We start from the raw sequence: 19964 nt of genomic DNA, 5'->3' as shown, positions 1-19964 counted from the left end.
TGGGAATATTCCACCTGTCTGTGGAAACATGCCCTTCCTGTGAAGCTTGATGTTAGCCATTGATTTTACGTGAAGGCCTGTATTAAGGTGAGTGCAGTGGCTTGTGCTTGTAACCCCAGCTACTCCGGAGGCTAAGGTGGAAACATCACTTGAAGCCAGGAGTTTGAGACCAGCCTAGGCAACATAGTAAAACACTGTCTCTACAAAAAATGCTTAAGGATTAGCCAGGTGTGGTGGCATGTGCCTGTAGTCCCAGAAACTTGGGAGGCTGAGGCAGGAGGATTCCTTGAGCCTAGGAGTTTGAGGCTGCAGCAAACTATGATCACTCCACTGCACTCTGGCCTGGGAGACAGAGCGAGACCTTGTCTCTTTAAAAAACAAAAGAAAATTAACAAAATATGAAGGCCTCCATTGGCCTAGTCACTCAAATGTATTTTTATACATAATCATTGGGCACATAGCCTGCATTTATTTTAATAATAAATGTATCAATGCTACTGTTCCCTGAGGACTTCACATAAAGGAAGATATTTATCTCTGGAATTTTAGCCACATTACGATGAAAATAAAATGCAATTAACAAAATATTAATGCAAGTGTATTTGAAGATCAACTGCTTAATGGTTAGGTCTGTATTATTCTCTAACTTCCTGAAAGTCAATACATAGCAGAGGCAATGAGTTAACCAGCCAATCAAAATCACAATATCTATCTACTTGTGAGTCTATTATTAATTCTTTAATAAAATGCATGACTGGATAAGAGTTCATGCTTCCTGGTATTTTAAAAACTTTAGTCAGACTGAGTTGCTACTCTGAAGTCTGAGATTATTTAACATTATTTTTTAACACTATACAACTACTGTAACACTATAGGAAGTAGACAGAATCATGGAACGTTAGAGCAACAAATGACTATCTAGATCCCTTCTCGCCTTTTCCCTTAGAGATGGGAATACTGAAGCCCAGTAAATACAGGAGAGTTGCTCAGTGTCACACAGTTAGTGGTAGAGCTGGGCCTGGAGCCCAGGGCTCCTGATTCCCAGGCCACTGCTCCCCACAACACCAAGTCACAGAATTTCAAGATCCCACCCAGGGTCTGATTTTGCAGATCCTGTGAGGAACTTGCCTTGCAGTCTGTGGACCCAGACTTTTCATAAATGAACCCAGTGTTCATTTATTTTTTTTCTAGACAAGGTAAAGTAGGAATTAAGTAGGTGAAGGCATAAAGGAGCAACTGGAGCTTACATGAACTTGAAATTCTCTCACAATGGCAGATGCCATGGGGATTTTTTGAGACTGCTTTTGGTGAAGGTGAACCACCCATCTCCTACTCAGAAGTGAGTGTCAGAAATGGCTAGCACTAGATTTAATCTTAGGAATTGTCTTTAAGACTCAAGATGGATAGGTTTCCTTGCAGTAACTGCCAAGTAAAATGGAGTATTAAAAATATTGATATCTCAGTTGCCATTATGCTGTTTTATGTTGGCAATAGAAGTAAAAACCAAAAAAAAAAAAAAACAGTGAATTATCCCACTAATTTTCTATTGTTACTTTCAATATGAGTCTGCTTTAATTATTATTTTTATTTCATGCTGGATAATGAAAAGATAATAAACTTTGGTCATTTGTGTAACTCTAGCAGCAAAGGGGAAAGTAAAGTTTTTGAACAGAAGTTTTACTTTGTGTTTAACTATACAAGCTTATGACAAAAAACCACAGACATACAAACAAAACTATGAACAAGTATAGCAGACATAGCTATTCATTTCAGCTTTTAAAACATTCACTTTTACTATATGAGTGGCTACTGGTAGTTATAACATGTTAAAGATGGTCGAGTAATTTTGCAGTATTACCAAAACTGCACCAATCCTCTATTAAAATACAACTACTTAGTCAAGTTGATCCCAGCATTTGCCTTTCAGCTCTGACAAAAATAGTTTTGATTTATTTAATGACATTTTTCAATCTGATTGTTAGATAAAGGTCTTTTACAACAACCAAATCAAGTTGACCAGTTGGATTCTCATTCCTGCCCTTATTCACACTTCCTTATTACCTTTTCGTGTCCGAACAAGTTACCCGGAGTCATGGAGTATAGAGAGGAGTCAGCTCTTTTTACAAGATGCTTGCGTTTCTGCTTTTTGAGCACCAGAAGAGGAATGTACCTCTCCTCTGTGTCTTTTGTGTGTCTGTAAACTGAAATTACAAATCTGCAATATAATAAACTGTTAAGAACAACGTTCAGTCCAGTTTTTTTCTGGGATGAGGAATATGGATCACTAATTTGTACAAGATAGTTTTAGGAAGCGTATGGATAGTGAATAACGCAATGAGAAAATTAGCCTCTTTCAGGCTTTTTGAGACTTCTAATTATGTCAAGAAGAAAGTCTCAGTCTGGTGCTAACAAAGAAGTCTCTAACACTTTTATCTTACTTTTTGAGAAATAGAAGACAAGCCTCAGGCTCAGCGTCTTTAGCAGATAACTATGTAGAGCCAGAATTTAATAATACTGTATGGTTTTCATTAAAAATATAATTTTTTGGGTTACCAACTATATGGATGACACTTTTTTAAATGGCAGATACACAAAGCTTCCTTTTAAAATACTTTTAACTTTAAAGTTAAAAATAAAAATAGAGTTAGTTTAAAGACAAACATTAAGTGAAAATTAGTGCAGTGAATACAGCAGTGGAAATATTACATAATGGCTGTAGTCAGTGACATGGTAGAAAGCACAAGGCTGCTGTGGTAATGACTATATCTTGGGGACTTGGCAACCAACTCCCTCACTGGACAGATGGGAACCCCAAAGCCCAGAGAGGTCAGAAAATCATAAAATCAGTACTGCTATCCATAGGCCACCTACCAAATGGATGTTACTACTTTATTTGACAGCTTGAATCATTTTTTCAAAATGAGCTTTTTTCCATCACTTTGTGAACAATATACATTAAGTTTGCAGTTGAAAAACAATAAAACTTTATTTCTTCATCCCCACATTATGACAAGATTGACTTGGCAAGGTTATTGAAGAGGAACTGTAAATATTAGAAAAATGAAGCCAGAATTGTGAGACATGAGTTAGTGAGAAGGTGAATGGAAAAGAATTGCTTCAATATAAAATTTAACTTTAAATTCAAAGCCAAAGTAGGGTTATTTTCTCTTTTGAGGCTGGTTTGCAAAGGTAAAAGTGGGTTTTGTTTTAAGTTTACAAGTCTCGAATTCTTGAAAACATGGCAAGACAAACTTTCTAATGAATCTTTTTTTAAAAAAGTACAGGCTTTTACAGAAATGAAAAACTGAAATGCTCCTAGAAAAAGAAAGCTTTAAATTAAGAGGAAATTCTGTGTCTTAAAAATATCATAATTAAATGCAGTTGAGGAAAGAAATTGACAGATTTTTGTGAAATCCTTGTGTTTCTGTGAGGTTCGAGAAGGATGCAGGAGCAACTTCCTCCTACTGTGCAGGGACTCCAACCACACTGATGCTCCAGCCAAGTAAACAAACATTCCCAAGGACAAAGAACAAAATTTCAGAATGACAGAATGGTCACTTCTGAATTAAAATGGACTTTTTAAAGTCAGTCTTTAATTGACTTAAAAAATTAAAAACTTTCATATTTGGCTGGGTGTGGTGGTTCATACCTGTAATCCTAGCACTTTGGAAGGCTGAGGTGGGAGGATCGCTTGAGGCCAGAATTTCAAGACCAGCCTGGGCATCATAGTGAGACCCTGTCTCCATAAAACATTTTACTTTTTTTTTTTTTTTTTGAGACGGAAACTTGCTGTGTCGCCCAGGCTGGAGGGCAGTGGAGGGCAGTGGTACAATCTTGGCTCACTGCAACCTCCACCTCCTGGGTTCAAGCTATTCTCCTGGCTCAGCCTCCTGAGTAGCTGGGATTACAGGCATGCACCACCAACACCCAGCTGATTTTTGTATTTTTAGTAGAGACAGGGTTTCACCATGTTGGTCAGGTTGGTCTCAAACTCCTGACCTCAAGTGATCTGCCCACCGTGGCCTCCCAAAGTGCTGGGATTACAGGCGTGAGCCACCGCGCCTGGACAAAACGTTAAAAAAATCTAGCTGAGCATGGTGGCAGATGCCTGTAGTCCCACATACTCCAGAGGCTGAGGCAGGAGGATCTCTTAAGCCCAAGAAGTTGAGGCTGCCATGAGCCACAATTGTTCTGCTGCACTCCAGCCTGGGCAATGAAGCAAGATCCTGCCTCAAAAATTAAATTAAATTAGATTGAAAACTTTTCTCTTATCACCTTGTCTACTTATTATCTATTTATTGAAGCCTGTCTCTTGTTGGAGTGGAAGGAGTGAAAAGGTGGGCAGCAAAGTCAAGCTAGTTCATGCATTGATTGGATGTCAAAATAAATGTATATGGAAAGAGGTAAAATAGAGTAAGACATTTAACACATTTTAAAATCCCAGCCAGATGGGAACTAATTTTTTATCCTTTCTCTGCCTCAGTTTTCTTTATTCAAATAATGAGACCAATAGACCTCTGTGTTATTGGGTTATCTAAAGAAATAACTAACAGCAATTAGTGAAGTATAAAACCAAGGGTTGAAATGGGAAATTAGACGGCATATCCTAATGTCTAAATCACTCCCAGGTTGTGAACTAGGGACAGAGAAAAGTTATCACCCTTTCCAACCAACTAATACTGTTTATCTTGAGAATTTCCATTTTTAGACCCCACCCTCTGGCTCTGACATGTTTATTCCTAATTCTGAGAGCCCAACTGAATAGTCATTGGAGAAGTTTCAGTCCCTGGGAAATTCCAAGAAATATCATTCCACGCACACCATGGACTCTAGAATGGATATTCCTGGGCATTAGCTCACCAGGAAAGGGAACACTCTGCTGTACTCTGTTAGATTTTCTTGCAAGGATTCATGAGTAGATCTGTTTCGGATGCAGAATGTCTGAGCAGAAACAGAAATGACAATCATTTGAAATTGGGGATCACTTGTGAGCCATTTTCACAAAGGCCTGAAATTCATCTTTGCAGTTCCTTGATTCACTCATGAGACTGCCATTCATCTAGTAGCATCATGTCATGCAGCCCAGCCCAGGTGATCTGAGAGTTTAAGTGTCCAACCTTTAGAAATGTCTCTCCTGTAATCTCCTCTGAAAAGAGCATGGTAGGGTAGACTAGAAGCAACACTGTTTGTGTGTGGATTCCACAATGCTTCTTTAGCAATCCATGTCAGTGTGAGTTAATTTGATTTCTGTAACCCACAAATTATTTTTAGGACTTTGCTCAGGGTCAACTGCTTTATGTGTATTGCAAATCTCCCTTGTTTCATCAGGGAGGAATCTGACACAAAGAGCTATTTACTTAATTTATCAACATCAAGTCACAGTTGTGTTATAATTGGAATACACCCTAATACTCAGCCTCCCATTTGGATGTTTCTTTTTATTTCTTTTTATTTATTATTACTACTATTTTGGGACAGGATCTCACTCTACCACCCAGGTTGGAGTGCAGTGTCTCCATCTCAGCTCACTGCAGCCTCAACCTTCCAGGGCTCAGGTGATCCTCCCACCTCAGCCTCGCAAGTGGCTGGGACTACAGACATACACAACACACCTGGTTAATTTTTGTAGAGATGGGGTTTCACCACATTGCCCAGGCTGGTCTCAAACTCCTAGGCTCAAGCCATCCATCCGCCTTGGCCTCCCCAAGTGTTAGGATTACATCTGCGTCCAACCAGATGTTTCTTTTGCAATGTAATTCCCAGTAGCATTCTCTATCTCAGCTTTTACCCCATATGACTGAGCTCAGTAAGGACTGTTATTTCAGGTCTGCCTATCCTGGTCATTTATGAAGGGTATTACAATGGTCACATTTTACAGAAAAGGAAACAGTCTTAAGGAGAGGAAAGAATATACCCTAGCTGATGGAAGAAAAGCCAACTAAGTTAGCCATAAAGGTATTGATTCCTTTTGGTTAAAAAAAAAAAAAAGAAAAAAAAGTCATTTATCTTTGCTTCCAGAGTTTCAGACCCAACGATCTCCCATCTTTCATGTCATCCTCTATAACTGGCATCCTGCTTAGTTCTCCTACTCATCAAGTATGGGTTCACATTATTAGTCTTAATTAAAATCACTTGGCAGATGTTTCCATATTGTCAATAGCACACATACCTCTGCTCTTTAACCAATCACAGAAGAATTTTCTTGTTCTCTATTATCCTTTAGGTACTTAAAAAGAGCTTTAAATAATGTTCAAAGGAAGCCTCTATCAATTGCAACTTGAATAATTCATTTGTAAAAAATTAAAAATTTGTAGTGAGATATTATAAATGGAAAATGTTATTGGATCCTTTGTTTCAGAATATTTGCTTGAGGAAATGACCAAAAACTTAAAATCTGTTATAACATTGACCCCTTAGAGACATAATAAACATGGAAAGAGTGAAGAGTGTAGAATTGTTTAAAACCTGGTTTTGTCAAGGTAGATACCTTTACATTGTGTATATTTGCCTCTTCCTTACTAATGGTACAAGCAGATAATTATGTTAAATGTTAAATGGCTCCGGGACAATGAGAATTAAATTGGCCTTAATAATAATAATGTGTTTGATTTTTGCCCACTCTGACAATATAAGGACATGCCCTCCCTGGGAAAGTTCGAATGAGAAAATTGTCTATCTTCTATTCCTTCCTAAATAGTGGCTCCTTTAATAATAATAATGAATATCAAATTTTAAGATGGCTTCCTCTACCATGACCTCAGTTTATATTCCACTTTAGGGAAAAGTTGAAATCTCTGGAAGGTGGTTGCACTCATTAACTATTTACATTTAACATATATTTGCTGAGTACCTGACATATACTAATCAGATACTCTACTAAATGTTAGGGACAGGCAAATGAGTAAGACACAGGCCTTGGACTTGGACCAAGGAGGAATATGTTAAGAAAAATTAATTAAAGCACATGTTTTAGTGAAGAAGTTAGGAAAGATTTCATGGAAGAGACCATATCGGATATGGTCCCAGAAGACTGAGTTGACGTTTATTGCTTGGAAGAGGGAAGAATTATGCAAAAGGGCAGAAGTAAGAAAGTTGGACATTTTAAGTTCAGGTGGTAAATATCTCAAAGTATTTCAGGATAAATGACAACTGGTCTTAGAGTTTTACAAAATTTGAAGCCAAAGTTCATCAGTAAATTTTCTTTTCTCCAGTGCTACAAGAAATTGTTTGTTATAACAGTGATGTCATTTTAATCTGATGCACTGTCTAATTGCTTCAATGACCCGACTTAAATAGTCTTTTCACCATATTTTTTCTCTTAAATTCCTGGTAGGCTAAAGAGATGCCAGTAGAGAAGTGAGCTGAAATTAGGAGATCTGAATGGTGACAAAGACTGGTCACTTTTTCCCCAAACACTCTCATCAAAGAGCATGTTGTAAGACGCATGAGCACTGTAATGAAGATGCTAGTCTAAAATTTCATAGAATTGGGCACTGAAGACTAAAGTTAGTAAGTCTAAACCTTGGGATTGAGAGCAGCTTTTTAAATTCACATGGAATCATAGATGTTAGGCAGGGGTGCGATGATATGAAACTGGAGGCCATTGTTCTGTTGTAAATGATTATATATGATAGTGAGAAGGGCTCTTTATATCAGCAGACATTTTGGCATGGTTTGACATGGTTGTACATTTAAATGCTTTTTCGCTTTCCTTAGGAGTCCTTTTTTTATTTTTATTTATTTGAACTACCCATCCATATCCACAGCGTATTTTTATTTTCTTTTTTTAAAATTTATTATTATTTTTTGAGATGGAGTCTCACTCTGTCACCCAGGCTGGAGTGTAGTGGCACTGTCTTGGCTCACTGCAACCTCCACCTCCTGGGTTCAAGTGATTCTCCTGCCTCAGCCTCCCCAGTAGCTGAGACTATAGGCACGTGCCACCACGCCCGGCTAATTTTTGTATTTTTAGTAGAGACGGGGTTTCACCATGTTGGCCAGGCTGGTCTCGAATTCCTGACCTCAGGTGATTCACCCGCCTCAGCCTCCCAAAGTGCTGGGATCACAGGAGTGAGCCTGCATGCCCGGCCTCACTTTCCTTATGATAGTAATTTTACATATAGGTGATCAAGTATCACTGTACCTCAAAATCACTCACTTTAGGTATCTCCATGCATTCATTCAAATAGACTTCTATAGAACAAATTCTTAGGCACCAAGGATGAGGAAGAAAAGAGAGAGAGAGAGGGAGGTACGGGAGAAGGGAGGGAGTAAGGAAAGAAAGAAAGAAGAAATGAAGGAAAGAGGGAGGGAAGAAAAGAAGGAAAATAAAGAAAAATATCCCTGCACTTAAGGTGCTCTTATTGTGGGATTGTGAAGAGTATGTTAATGTGCTGAAAGGCAGTCTGAAGACTTTATGAACTATGCTTACTTTTGGAAGGTACTGTAGCAATGAGAGTGGTTAACGATTAAGATTAAGAGAAATCACTTCAGTGGAAATTGTACACTATATAGTCATTTGAAGCCTATCTCCTTTAGAATGTGCAAACTTTTTTTTCGTCAAATGCAGGATCAGTTAATCATCACATCTTCAGTAGTCTGGAAATGTCAGCATGCCATGAAAGTAGGCGTTCAAGAACATGACTGGAAAAATACTTCAATCCTCAGCCCACTTGGATGAAGCCAAAGAATCCACTATCTTTTCTATTCCAGCTGTACCTGTCAAAGTAATTTGTCAGAATTAGTGCTCTTCTTGATGATGTAATAGTGAGCTGACACATAATTCTACTATATCTGTTAAGTAAATTATTAGCTCATGCCAGAACAAAAAGGATGGACATTGCCACTCAAAATTGATTATATTACATAACCAGGGACCACCCATAGACTACATAGGATTTTCACGGAACTTCAGAAATTCTTGAATCTCATTTTGAGTACCACTTTTCTATTGTACTTTATTCTGGTGTTTTCTTGGATACCGTATATCTGGGATATATAGCCAGAAAGTTTATGCTTCTAGTAAGGCCAGAGATGGAAACTTGAGCTGTGTGGATACAGGAATACTTCAGAAAAGCTTCAGGCTAATATAGTCAGACTTTACTCACTGGATTGCCTGGAAATAATTTTTGGTCAGTGCTATGAACTGAATGTTTTTGTCCCTCTGTGAGGCCATAGCAAGAAGGTGGCAGTCTGCAAGCCAGGAAGAGAGCCCTCAGCGGAAACCAAATGGGCCAACACTTAAATCTCAGACTTCCCAGCCTCCAGAACTGTGAGAAAATAAATTTCTGTTATTAAAGCCATCCACTCTATAGTATTTCGTTACGGCAGCCCAAGCAGACCAATACAATCAGAATAGGGTTTTGAGAGGGGGAAGTGTAGAAAGTTGCTCTTTTTTCAATATGATGTTAGCATTCCAGCTATATGTGCACATCTTATAAGAGATGCTAAATCAGTTTTTGGATTACTTTTCAAGAAGCCTAAAACAAGACTGGGTTTTCTAGGACTTTGGTAGATAAACATGCAATACAGAAAAAGTTCACCTCATTTTAAACTTTCATTTTTCCCCTTTTTAGCCAGTTTCTACTACCAAATATTTGTCATCACTGCAATAGTCTCCAGTTGGGCACATGCATAAACTACACACAGACACATACACACACAGACACACACACACACACACAGACTCCCATGCATATGCTCCCTGACCATGCCGTAAATTTTAGGAGTTTGCCTATTTAATTGCCACTGATCTAAATTGATTTCAAAATGAAATGAAACAAATTAAGTAATCTTTAGGTTTTATTTCATCCAATCACCAAGCAAGAGCAGTAAGCTTAATTTAAAGAATGGTGGTATGGCCTAGATTTCCTGTCTAGCAAGGAGATTTATAGCATAAATGACAGCAAAAAAAATGAACCAATAGGGTACTATATGTGATTCTATGTTAAAAAGGGGAAAATATTTTACAGGACTCATGAGCCATTATTTTAAGTCCTTTTGTAAACATGATTTAGTTCATCATCTTTTCTGATTATATTTATGTTCAGCTCCCAAGTATAGCTTCTGCTTCCTTTTTTGAAATGCCACCAACAGCAGTACCATTTTCACTAATGCAAACAATGTTTACAGTGCCCCGAAATGGTGTTAGGGATATAGGACTCTTTCATTATTTGTCAACTAGACGTTCCTCAAAGAGGTGCCCTATTTAGTTCTGGCTTAGCTTTTTGAACAAAACCATTTAAATATCATAATTTTTAAGTTCTTCATGAAATTTTCATGTTTCTATAATAATTGACATTCGGTAGATAAAAGAATATTATAATCTTTTATTTCTAAAAAATATAATTTGCATACCTAAATGGACTAGGAATTAAATCATAGATTTATAATATGAAACAATTTTGGCTTTTTAGGTCAGTGATGGGTTGACTAAATTCTTAGAAACATAACTATAACTTTGTTTGTACTGAACTTTTATCCTTAGAAGACTAAAATATTTTAACTCCATGAAATATCTAAGCAAGACATTATTGTGTGATGCTTAGGAAGAAGGATTTGGAGAAGACTAACTGAGTTTAAACCCTAACTTTACTAACTAACTACACAACCTTGGGAAAGTCACCAGGGCTTTCTCTTGCATCGTTTCCATATTTGTAAAATGGGGATAATAATAAATTTGATCTCACACGTTTGCTTTGATGATTAAATTAGTAAAGATTTGTTACGGAGAACAGTAAAATAAAAGTGTTCACTCTTGGCAATAAGGCATTGCACAACAGTCAACGAAGATTTGAGAAGGAAAAAAATAAAAAATATGCACTATCTGGCACAGCCAAATAGAAAGGAGCCTTACAGGTCCTAAATTATGACATACACTGTTACATCCACTGCAGGAACCAGGATATTAACTACAAATATTATTGGGTCTTCCTAATTCAGCATCATTTCTTAGTAATACCTGAAGACAATCTTTATAACACTTAGAGATAATAAAAAGATAACTAAGACTAATTAAGAATAATGGAGTAAACTGCCTTGACTTTCATCTTTATTATCTAGGGTTCTCTGGTTTTCAAAGTTGACACTTGGCATTTGACCCCTTTTCTCTCACATGTTTAGCTGTTGACTCGTTTGATCATTCTTTCTGTCCTAATTTAGCCCAAACTTGGATCATCATCTTTCTTCTTTGTCATCTACTCCTTTCTGTTCTTTCTGCTGCTCACCATAATCCCACCTTTCCCACACTCAAGGAGAGTTTTTTCAAGGAATATATGCTATCCCACCTCACCTGGTTGCTTATATCCAGCAGTCCTGCTTCTAATAGCATAAGAGACGCACCGTGTGTCATTGGAGCGAATGATGGTTACTGTTCTGCTAGTTCTCAATGGTAACAACCCCAGGTGATTCCTCACCAGTACCTTCAATGAAGGTAGGGAGGAACAGTTTTATGGTAGGTCATGCCAGTTTAAAGGTATTGGTCTGGTCTTCCTGCTTAAAATAATGAGTAGCAGAAGAGAGAACCATATATCTTGGGATCTGAACTGGTGACCTAAACATAAGTTTCAGCACCTGTTAAATACCCCAGAGCTATTCTATCCCTTAAAGCTATTCTTTGCTGCTCATTTGAAAATGAACATTAAGGAGGAGAAAAAGGGCATGCTGAACACCAAGCATGAACTGAAGACCTTTAGAAAATCTCTTTAATATTTACTTGCCCAAGCATGCTCAATGGAAGTCTTGTCTTATTGAATTCATACTGTATCAAAATGACTTCTCAGAAGACACCTGTTGAAAAAAAGTATTTGTTCAGAAGAGAGTAATTTAGATAATGGAAGTAAGAAGGGCTAAAGACAGTGATTAGTCCATGCCTTGTATTAGTCTGTTTTCACACTGCTATAAAGAATTACCTGAGATTGGGCAAATTGCAAAGGAAAGAGGCTTAATTGACTCCCAGTTCTGCATGGTTGGGGAGACCTCAGGAAACCTACAATCATGACAGAAGGCAAAGAGGAAGTGAGCACATCTTACATCATGGCAGGAGAGAGCAAAGAAGGAAGTGCCGCACTTTTAAACCATCAGATCTTGTGAGAACGCACACATTATCATGAGAACTGCATGGGGAAAACTGCCCCCATGATCCAATCACCTCTCACCAGGTCCCTCCTTCCACATGTGGGGATTAAAATTCAAGATAAGATTTGGGTGGGGATACAGAGCCTAAACATATAATTCCACCCCTGGTCCTTCCAAAATCTCATGTCCTTTTCACATTTCAAAATCAATCATGCCTTCTAACAGTCCCCCAGAGTCTTAACTTACTCCAGCATTAACTTAAAAGTCCAAGTCCAAATATCGTCTGAGACAAGGCAAGTCCCATCTGAGGCAAGGCAAGTCTCTTCCACCTATGGGCCTGTAAAATAAAAAAAATAAAATAAAATAAAAGTTAGTTACTTCCAATACAGTGGGGGTACAGGCAATGTTCCCATTCCAAAAGGAAGAAATTGTTCAAAACAAAGGGGCCACAGGCCCCATGCAAGTCTGAAATCCAGCAAGGCAGCCATTAAATTGTAATGCTCCAAAATAAACTCCTTTGACTCCATGACAAATTCAGGTAATGCTGATGCAGGAGATGGGCTCCTAAAACCTTGGGCAGCTCTTCCCTTGTGGCTCTGCAGGGTACAGTCCCCACAGCTGCTTTTACAAGCTGATGTTGAGTGCCTGTGGCTTTTCCAGGCACACAGTGCAACATGTTGGGTATGGAGGATGGTGGCCCTCTTCTCACAGCTCTAGTAGGTAGTGCCCCAGTGGGGACTCTGTGTGGGGGCTCCAATCTGACATTTCCCCTTTGCACTGCCCTAGTAGAGAGGTTCTCCATGAGGGCTCTGCCCTTGCAGCAGATTTCTGCCTGGACATCCAGGTATTTTCCTACATCCTCTGAAATCTAGGCAGAGGATCCCAAAGCTCAACTCTTGTCTTCTGCACACACACACAGGCTCAACACCATGTGGAAGCCACCAAGGCTTAGGACTTGCACCCTCTGAAGCAATGGCCTAAGCTATAGCTTGGCCTCTTTTAGCCACAGCTGAAGCTGGAGCAGCTGGGACGCAGAGTGCCATGTCTCAAGGCTGCACAGAGCAGCGGGGCCCTGGGCCCAGCCCATGAAACCATTTTTCCCTCCCAAGCCATGAAGTTCTCTGAAATGGCCTGGAGATATTTTCTCCATTGTCTTAGCTATTAACATTTGGTTTCTCATTACTTATGCAAATTTCTGCATCCAGCTTGAATTTCTCCCCAGAAAATTGGATTTTCTTTTCTACCACATGGTCAGGCTTCAAATTTTCCAAACTTTTATGCTTTGTTTCCCTTTTAAACATAAGTTCCAATTTCAAACCATCTCTTTGTGAGCACATATGACTGTATGCTTTCAGAAAAAGCCAGATCACTTCTTCATGCTTTGCTGTTTAGAAATTTATTCTGTCAGATACCCTAAATCATCTTTCTCAAATTTAAAGTTCCACAGATCTCTGGACAAAATTCTACCAGTCTCTTTGCGAAAGCATAACGTGAGTGGCCTTTGCTCCAGTTCCCAATAAGTTCCTCATTTTTATCTGAGACCACCTCAACCTGTACTTCAATGTCCATATCACTATCAGCATTTTGGTCATAACCGTTCGACAAGTCTCTAGGAAGTTCCAAACTTTCGCACATCTTCCTGTCTTCTTCTGGGCCCTCTAAGCTGTTCCAACCTCTGTTACCCAGCTCAAAGTCACTTTCACATTTTCAGGTTATTTTTATAACAATACCTCTCTCCTAGTACCAATTTTCTATATTAGTCTGTTTTCATACAACTGTAAAGAACTACCTGAGACTGGGTAATTTACAAATGAAAGAGATTTAATTGACTCACAGTTCTGCATGGCTGGGGAGGGGGAGGCCTCAAGAAACTTACAATCATGGCAGAAAGTGAAGGGGAAGCAAGGCATATCTTACATGATGGCAGGAGAGAGAGAGAGCAAAGAAGGAGGTGCCACAGTTTTAAACTATCAGATCTTGTGAGAACTCACTCACTATCATGAGAACAGCATGGAGGAAACTGTCCCTATGATCCAATCACCTCCTACCAGGTCCCTCCTTTGACACATGGGGATTACAATTTGAGATGAGATTTGGGTGGGGACACAGAGCCAAAACATGACACCCTTCATCCATTTCTTTATCCTTTTTTCATTGAAACTCAAGCAAAATGACACAGGAAGTATAATATTGTGGTGTGGTGGAAAGAACTCTTATCATGAGGCCAGGGTGTGGGTTCAATATTTGTTATCTAGAAAAGTCATTTATTTCTCTGAATTTCAACATCTATTCATATGAAGAGGTAATAATATCTACCTTACAGAAATGTTGTAAAGATTAAATGAGAACTTTATATGTTGCTTTAAAAAAATTTGTTATTTTATTGTTTATTTTATAAACAACAATTAATTTTGATGCTATGGATCTGAATAATTAAGATCCCAAAATGTTGCTTTCTATCAAACTATGTGGACATTTTTGACTTTTCTTCCCCAGAAATTCATAATCTGCATGTCTTCTGCTCTGCAGCATGTGAAGTACAAAGAACTCAAACGCTGGAACATAAAAGATCTGAATTCACACTCTGGCTACAGTGTTCTCGATTCACTTAGCAGTTAGTGCTAGTCAAGTCTTGTATCCTTGGTTATCCTTTCCATAATATGGAGCTAGCAACACCTACTTTGCAGAGTTTTAGAAAGGATGATTGGTAAAGTATGAAGGTGGTTAGCATAGTGAATAGTTCATAGTAAACAACCATTATATTATAAGTTACATTGGGATTCTTTCCTTTTTGGTATGCCTTCATATTATCATCAAAAATATGGGTTTGTCTATGTTTAGAACTACTTTGTAGGTCCTCAAGCATTGTGCTTATTGGGTGGTAAATGCTGACAAGATTGTACCTTGAAAAACAGGAGTCATTTGGATTGATAAAAATTATTTAAAAATTAAATAGCTCAAAATTCTTTTCTTTTCAGATAGTGTAGTTGGAAATTCTTTAGAAACTCAAGTTCTGGAAGGGACATAGACATTTTAAGTCATGGTTACTGCCTTCAAGAAACTTATACCCTGGTTGGAGTCATTGTTTTCACTAATATCTGTGTCCAACGAAATGATGTCTTTATATAGTGACTGGGCTGTAAGGTAAGAAAAGGAAAAATGCTTTCAGAGATTAGACAGATGTCGGGCCGAGCGCCGTGGCTCACGCTTGTAATCCCAGCACTTTGGGAGGCCGAGGCAGGCGGATCACGAGGTCAGCAGATCGAGACCACGGTGAAACCCCGTCTCTACTAAAAATACAAAAAAAAAAAAAATTAGCCAGGCATGGTGGCGGGTGCCTGCAGTCCCAGTTACTCGGAGAGGCTGAGGCAGGAGAATGGCGGGAACCCGGGAGGCGGAGCTTGCAGTGAGCAGAGATTGCACCACTGCACTCCAGCCTGGGCGACAGAGTGAGACTCCGTCTCAAAAAAAAAAAAAGAGATTAGACAGATGTCTTTAAAATCATTCTTCTGTCAATGGAGATGAGCCGTGGGGAATCGGGTAGCAGGGAGGCAGAGGGAATGAAAGCCTGCTAACTTTATGTTTTGTGTCAAGTGCAGTATTAGGCAATTCACATCCATTGTTTTAGTTAATCCTAAAAATAATACTATGAGATGGATTGTAGAATATTGACTTTATGGCTAAAAAAATATAGTAACCTCAGAGAGGTGAAACAACCTTGTCTAAGATCACATACCCAATAAGTGTTGGAAATGGGATTTCAATCATTAACAGGGGGAGATTGGAAAGTGGGTTTTATTCAATTTAATTGAAAAATATTTATAAAATTTAAGTATCTCACCTTCTCCAAAAATTCCTTAATTTATCTCCTGGATTTCCTCCTTTTCTTCTCTGTTGGACCCCCAGTGAGTTCAATGCTAGTTTATGAAACCCTCTGATCAGGGCAAGAGCTATAGCCATTCTTTCAGTGCACATGGCCCAGATGGCTTATCTTATTTTTTAATCTGTGTACTTTTAGCAAGGGGAAAAACTGACAACTATTTCAGATGTGCTAGTGTTTAGTATCAAATAGAAATAAACTCATTCAACATTAACTTATTGTAAAAATGTTGTACAGAATATACCACAATTAAGATACACAATTCAATCATTTATCCTTTCACTTAACAAATATTAGTGATCATTGCTCCCACCCCCTAGTCACAAAACTTTATAAAGCAGTTTTAGATAATCAGTATAGTCAGCTGCAAGTAGCAGAAAACCAAATTAACATGGCCGAGCCAAAAATAATTTTTTTGTGTATCAAGAAGTCTGAGGATGGACAATTCAAGACAGGCAGAAGAAGGGTGAAGAGATCATGAGTCTGTCACTTTTTAAAAGTGTTTTTAGGAGTCCCAATCAGCAACTTCAGCTTGCATCTCATTGGTCAGAATCCATCATATGGCCACTCCTGGCTGCAAGGAGAGCTGTGTTGTGGTTTGGAATATAAAAATTATAAGAAAAAGAAAAATATTATCAGAAAGGCAGAAAGAAGTCTTTCTAGAATATCAAGAAATTTAGTTTTCCATCCTCTATAAAAGCAACTCAATAGCATGAAAACAAAAAACCTGATTGAAAAGTGGGCAAAAGGCCTGAATAGACATTTTTTAGTAGAAGACATACAAATGGCCAACAGGTACTGTATATGAAAAAACATTCAACATCACTAACCACACAGGAAACACAAATGAAAAAAACCACCAGATATCACCTCACACCTATCAGGGTGACTATTATCAAAAAAAAAAAAAAAAAAAAAAACAAGATAACAAGTATTAGTGAGGATGTGGAGACAAGAGAACCCTTGCACACTTCTGATGAAATTTAAATTAGTACAGCAATTACAGAGTCAATAAGGAAGTTCCTCGAAAACCTCAAAATATGATCCAGCAATCTCACTACTGAATATATATCCAAAGAAAAAGGAAATTGATGTGTTGATGATACAGCTGCATTCCCATGTTTATTGCAGCACTATTCACAATAGCCAAGGTATGGAATCAATCTAAATGTCCATCAACAGTGGAATGAATAAAGAAAATGTGGTATATATACAAACAATGGAATACTATTCAGCCATTAAAAAAAGGAAATCCTGTCATTTCTGATAACATGGATTAACTTGGAGGGCATTATGTTAAGTAAAATAAGCCAGGCACAGAAAGACAAGTACTACATGATCTGTTACATGTGGAATCTAAAAAAGATGATTTCATAGAAGTGGAGAGTATAAGGCTGGGCACAGTGGCTCACGCCTGTAATCCCAGCACTTTGGGAGGCCGAGGCGGGTGGATCACCTGAGATCAGGAGTTTGAGACCAGCCTGGCCAAAGTGGTGAAACCCTGTCTCTACTAAAAATACAAAAAAAAAATTAGCTGGGAGTGGTGTCAGGCGCCTGTAATCCCAGTTACTCAGGAGGCTGAGGCGAGAGAATCTCTTGAGCCCAGAAGGCAAAGTTTGCAGTGAGCTGAGATCATGCCATTTGGTACTCTGGCCTGGGCAACAATAGTGAAACTCTGTCTCAAAACAAAAAAAAAAAAAAGAAAAGAAAAGAAAGAAAGAGAGAGAGAGAAAGAAGGAAGGAAGGAAGGAAGCAAGGAAGGAAGGGAGGGAGGGAGGGAGGGAAAGAAAAAAATAAAGAAGAAGAAAGAAAGAAAGAAAGAAAAAGAAAGAAGAAAGCAAGAAAGCAAGAAAGCAGAAAAAGAAGAAAGAAAGAAAGAAAGAAAGAAAAAGAAAGAAAGGAAGAAAGAAAGAAGAAAGAAAGAAAGAAAGAAAGAAAGAAAGAAAGAAAGAAAGAAAGAAAGAAAGAAAGAAAGAAAGAAAAAGAAAGAAAAGTGGAGAGTATAATGATAGTTACCAGAGGCTGAGTGGTTAGGTGGTTGAGGGTGAGCGGAAGTTGTTAGTTAAAGGCTACATATTTATAGTTAGATCGGAGGAACAAATTCAAGAGGTCTATTGAACAGCCTGGTAACTATAGTTAATGATGATAGATTGTATCTTGGAAAATTCTAAGAGAGTAGATGTTAAGTGTTCTCACCACAAAAATGGTAAATACATGAGGTAATAAGTTTGTTAATTAGCTAAGTTTAACTATTCCACAATGTATATATACTTCCAAACATCACAACATACACAGTAAATATATAACATTTTATATATCAATTTAAAAAATAAATTTGAAAGAAAGAGAGAAAGACATGGCAGAAAAAAAGGTGTGAGTGGCTTTGAAGAAACTATTAGTTCATTACAATGTTGGGTGAAGGAAGCTACTAGTCTTACCTGAGCTGTGTTTGATGATGCAAAGGGTACCCTGCTTCTATCACTTTTTCAAGTTTCTTGGCCTCTGGAGCAGAGACAATTTTAGTAGTTATAGGGTTCTTATGTCCATTTTATGAGCTAGTGAATGTAAAGTGCTGAACACTATGCCTGGCACATAGTAAACTTTAATATATATGGGCAACTATAACAATAAAATTAATATTCGTTGGTATCATTATTAAGTAGTATAACACTCATACTTCCCCATGACTAGAATGAGCCTTTTTACATTATCTGCATTATTTTTTGTCCCAGGAATACCCATCTCGAGTTCTGGATATGTCCTCTGAGAAGGTGCCCATGTCACCGACCACGCTGGAGGCCAATGCAGATACTGGGGGAAGGTTCCATGGTAGCTAAGTGTGGACAAGCTAATCACTGAAGTTCCCTGATGCAGAGCTGATAATCTCTCTGGAGTTGGATGAAAGACTGTGCTGCCTTGAAGCTCTGAGAGATGCCATGCCAATTCAAGGCAAGGTCTTTATTGTTGAAACTCTTGCGTAATGACATCTTTATTCAGGTGAAAATACAGGATGAATTTCAACTGTATGATATTGTTTATGTTCATCAGACATGTTATTTGTCTTTACAAAGATTGGTTTCAATAAACTGGCTGTGTGACATATTAAATAAACATGGAATTTTACACATTCATAATATTTGGTTTCTCGTGATTTTGATGAACTATACTTTCAAGCATTGTCAGTTCATCCTCATTTACAAGGAAACATTTGCTGTAGCAGAGTGATGTAGTGACTTGCTTTACTTAAGATAAGCCAACTTTTCTATTCAATGTTTAATGTGAAACTGACTTAAAAATGTTCCTTTAGGCCCCATTTACATTTCTCTTTGTATAGCATGCATTATACTATTTTAACTTAATAATGTGGCTATATAAACCAAAGACATCCTAATTCTGTTTTTAATTTATTGTTTTGCAAGACAAATAATTTTTAATGCACTAATAAAGCTAAGGAGTTCATATTAAAAGACATATTATATGACCTACTGAAGTTGATCTGTGGAAATTGACTATCTTAAAAGTAATTTTGTAAAATTATTTTGTATAAAATTGACTTTCTTGTATGAATTCTTGACAACGAATATAAAACAAAAGGAAGCTGAAACTCCTACATCCTTCTACACACTGAGGAGAGTTAATTGAATTCTTTCTAATGTCATGATTTTTGTGTTTCTTAGAAAAAGAAATCAGATGAATAGTAAAGAAATCAGATGAATAGTAAACATTTCAGTTGCACATATCTGCTTCTGGCTACCTACGTAAAATGAAAATCTTTTTCAAAGTACACCTAGTTTTTTCACATCTTTAAAGTGATATCATTTTATTTGTGTATTTATCCATGAAATGTTTTCATTTTGCCATCCAGGAAAAGAAATGTCATGGATTTTTTTTTTTTTTTTTGAGGTGGGGAAGCCTGAAAATATGCAACCCTTAGCCCATGCCTCTTTCCATTCCAGGCACCCTGTAAGCACTCATCTACATCTCAAAGATAAAAACTATGAAAGGGCAA

General features: G+C 37.8%; 1 pseudogene; it reads left to right on the top strand.

Annotated features, from left to right (window-relative positions):
* LOC116471020 (small ribosomal subunit protein eS1-like) overlaps positions 1 to 19656 on the top strand; it is a 55834-nt pseudogene extending 36178 nt beyond the window's left edge.
* Positions 19657 to 19964: the final 308 nt, after the last annotated feature.

Source organism: Hylobates moloch, unplaced genomic scaffold, assembly GCF_009828535.3.
Source record: "Hylobates moloch isolate HMO894 unplaced genomic scaffold, HMol_V3 SCAFFOLD_6, whole genome shotgun sequence".
In the NCBI taxonomy this organism is placed as follows: domain Eukaryota; kingdom Metazoa; phylum Chordata; class Mammalia; order Primates; family Hylobatidae; genus Hylobates; species Hylobates moloch.
This window is presented reverse-complemented; position numbering and strand designations above follow the sequence as displayed.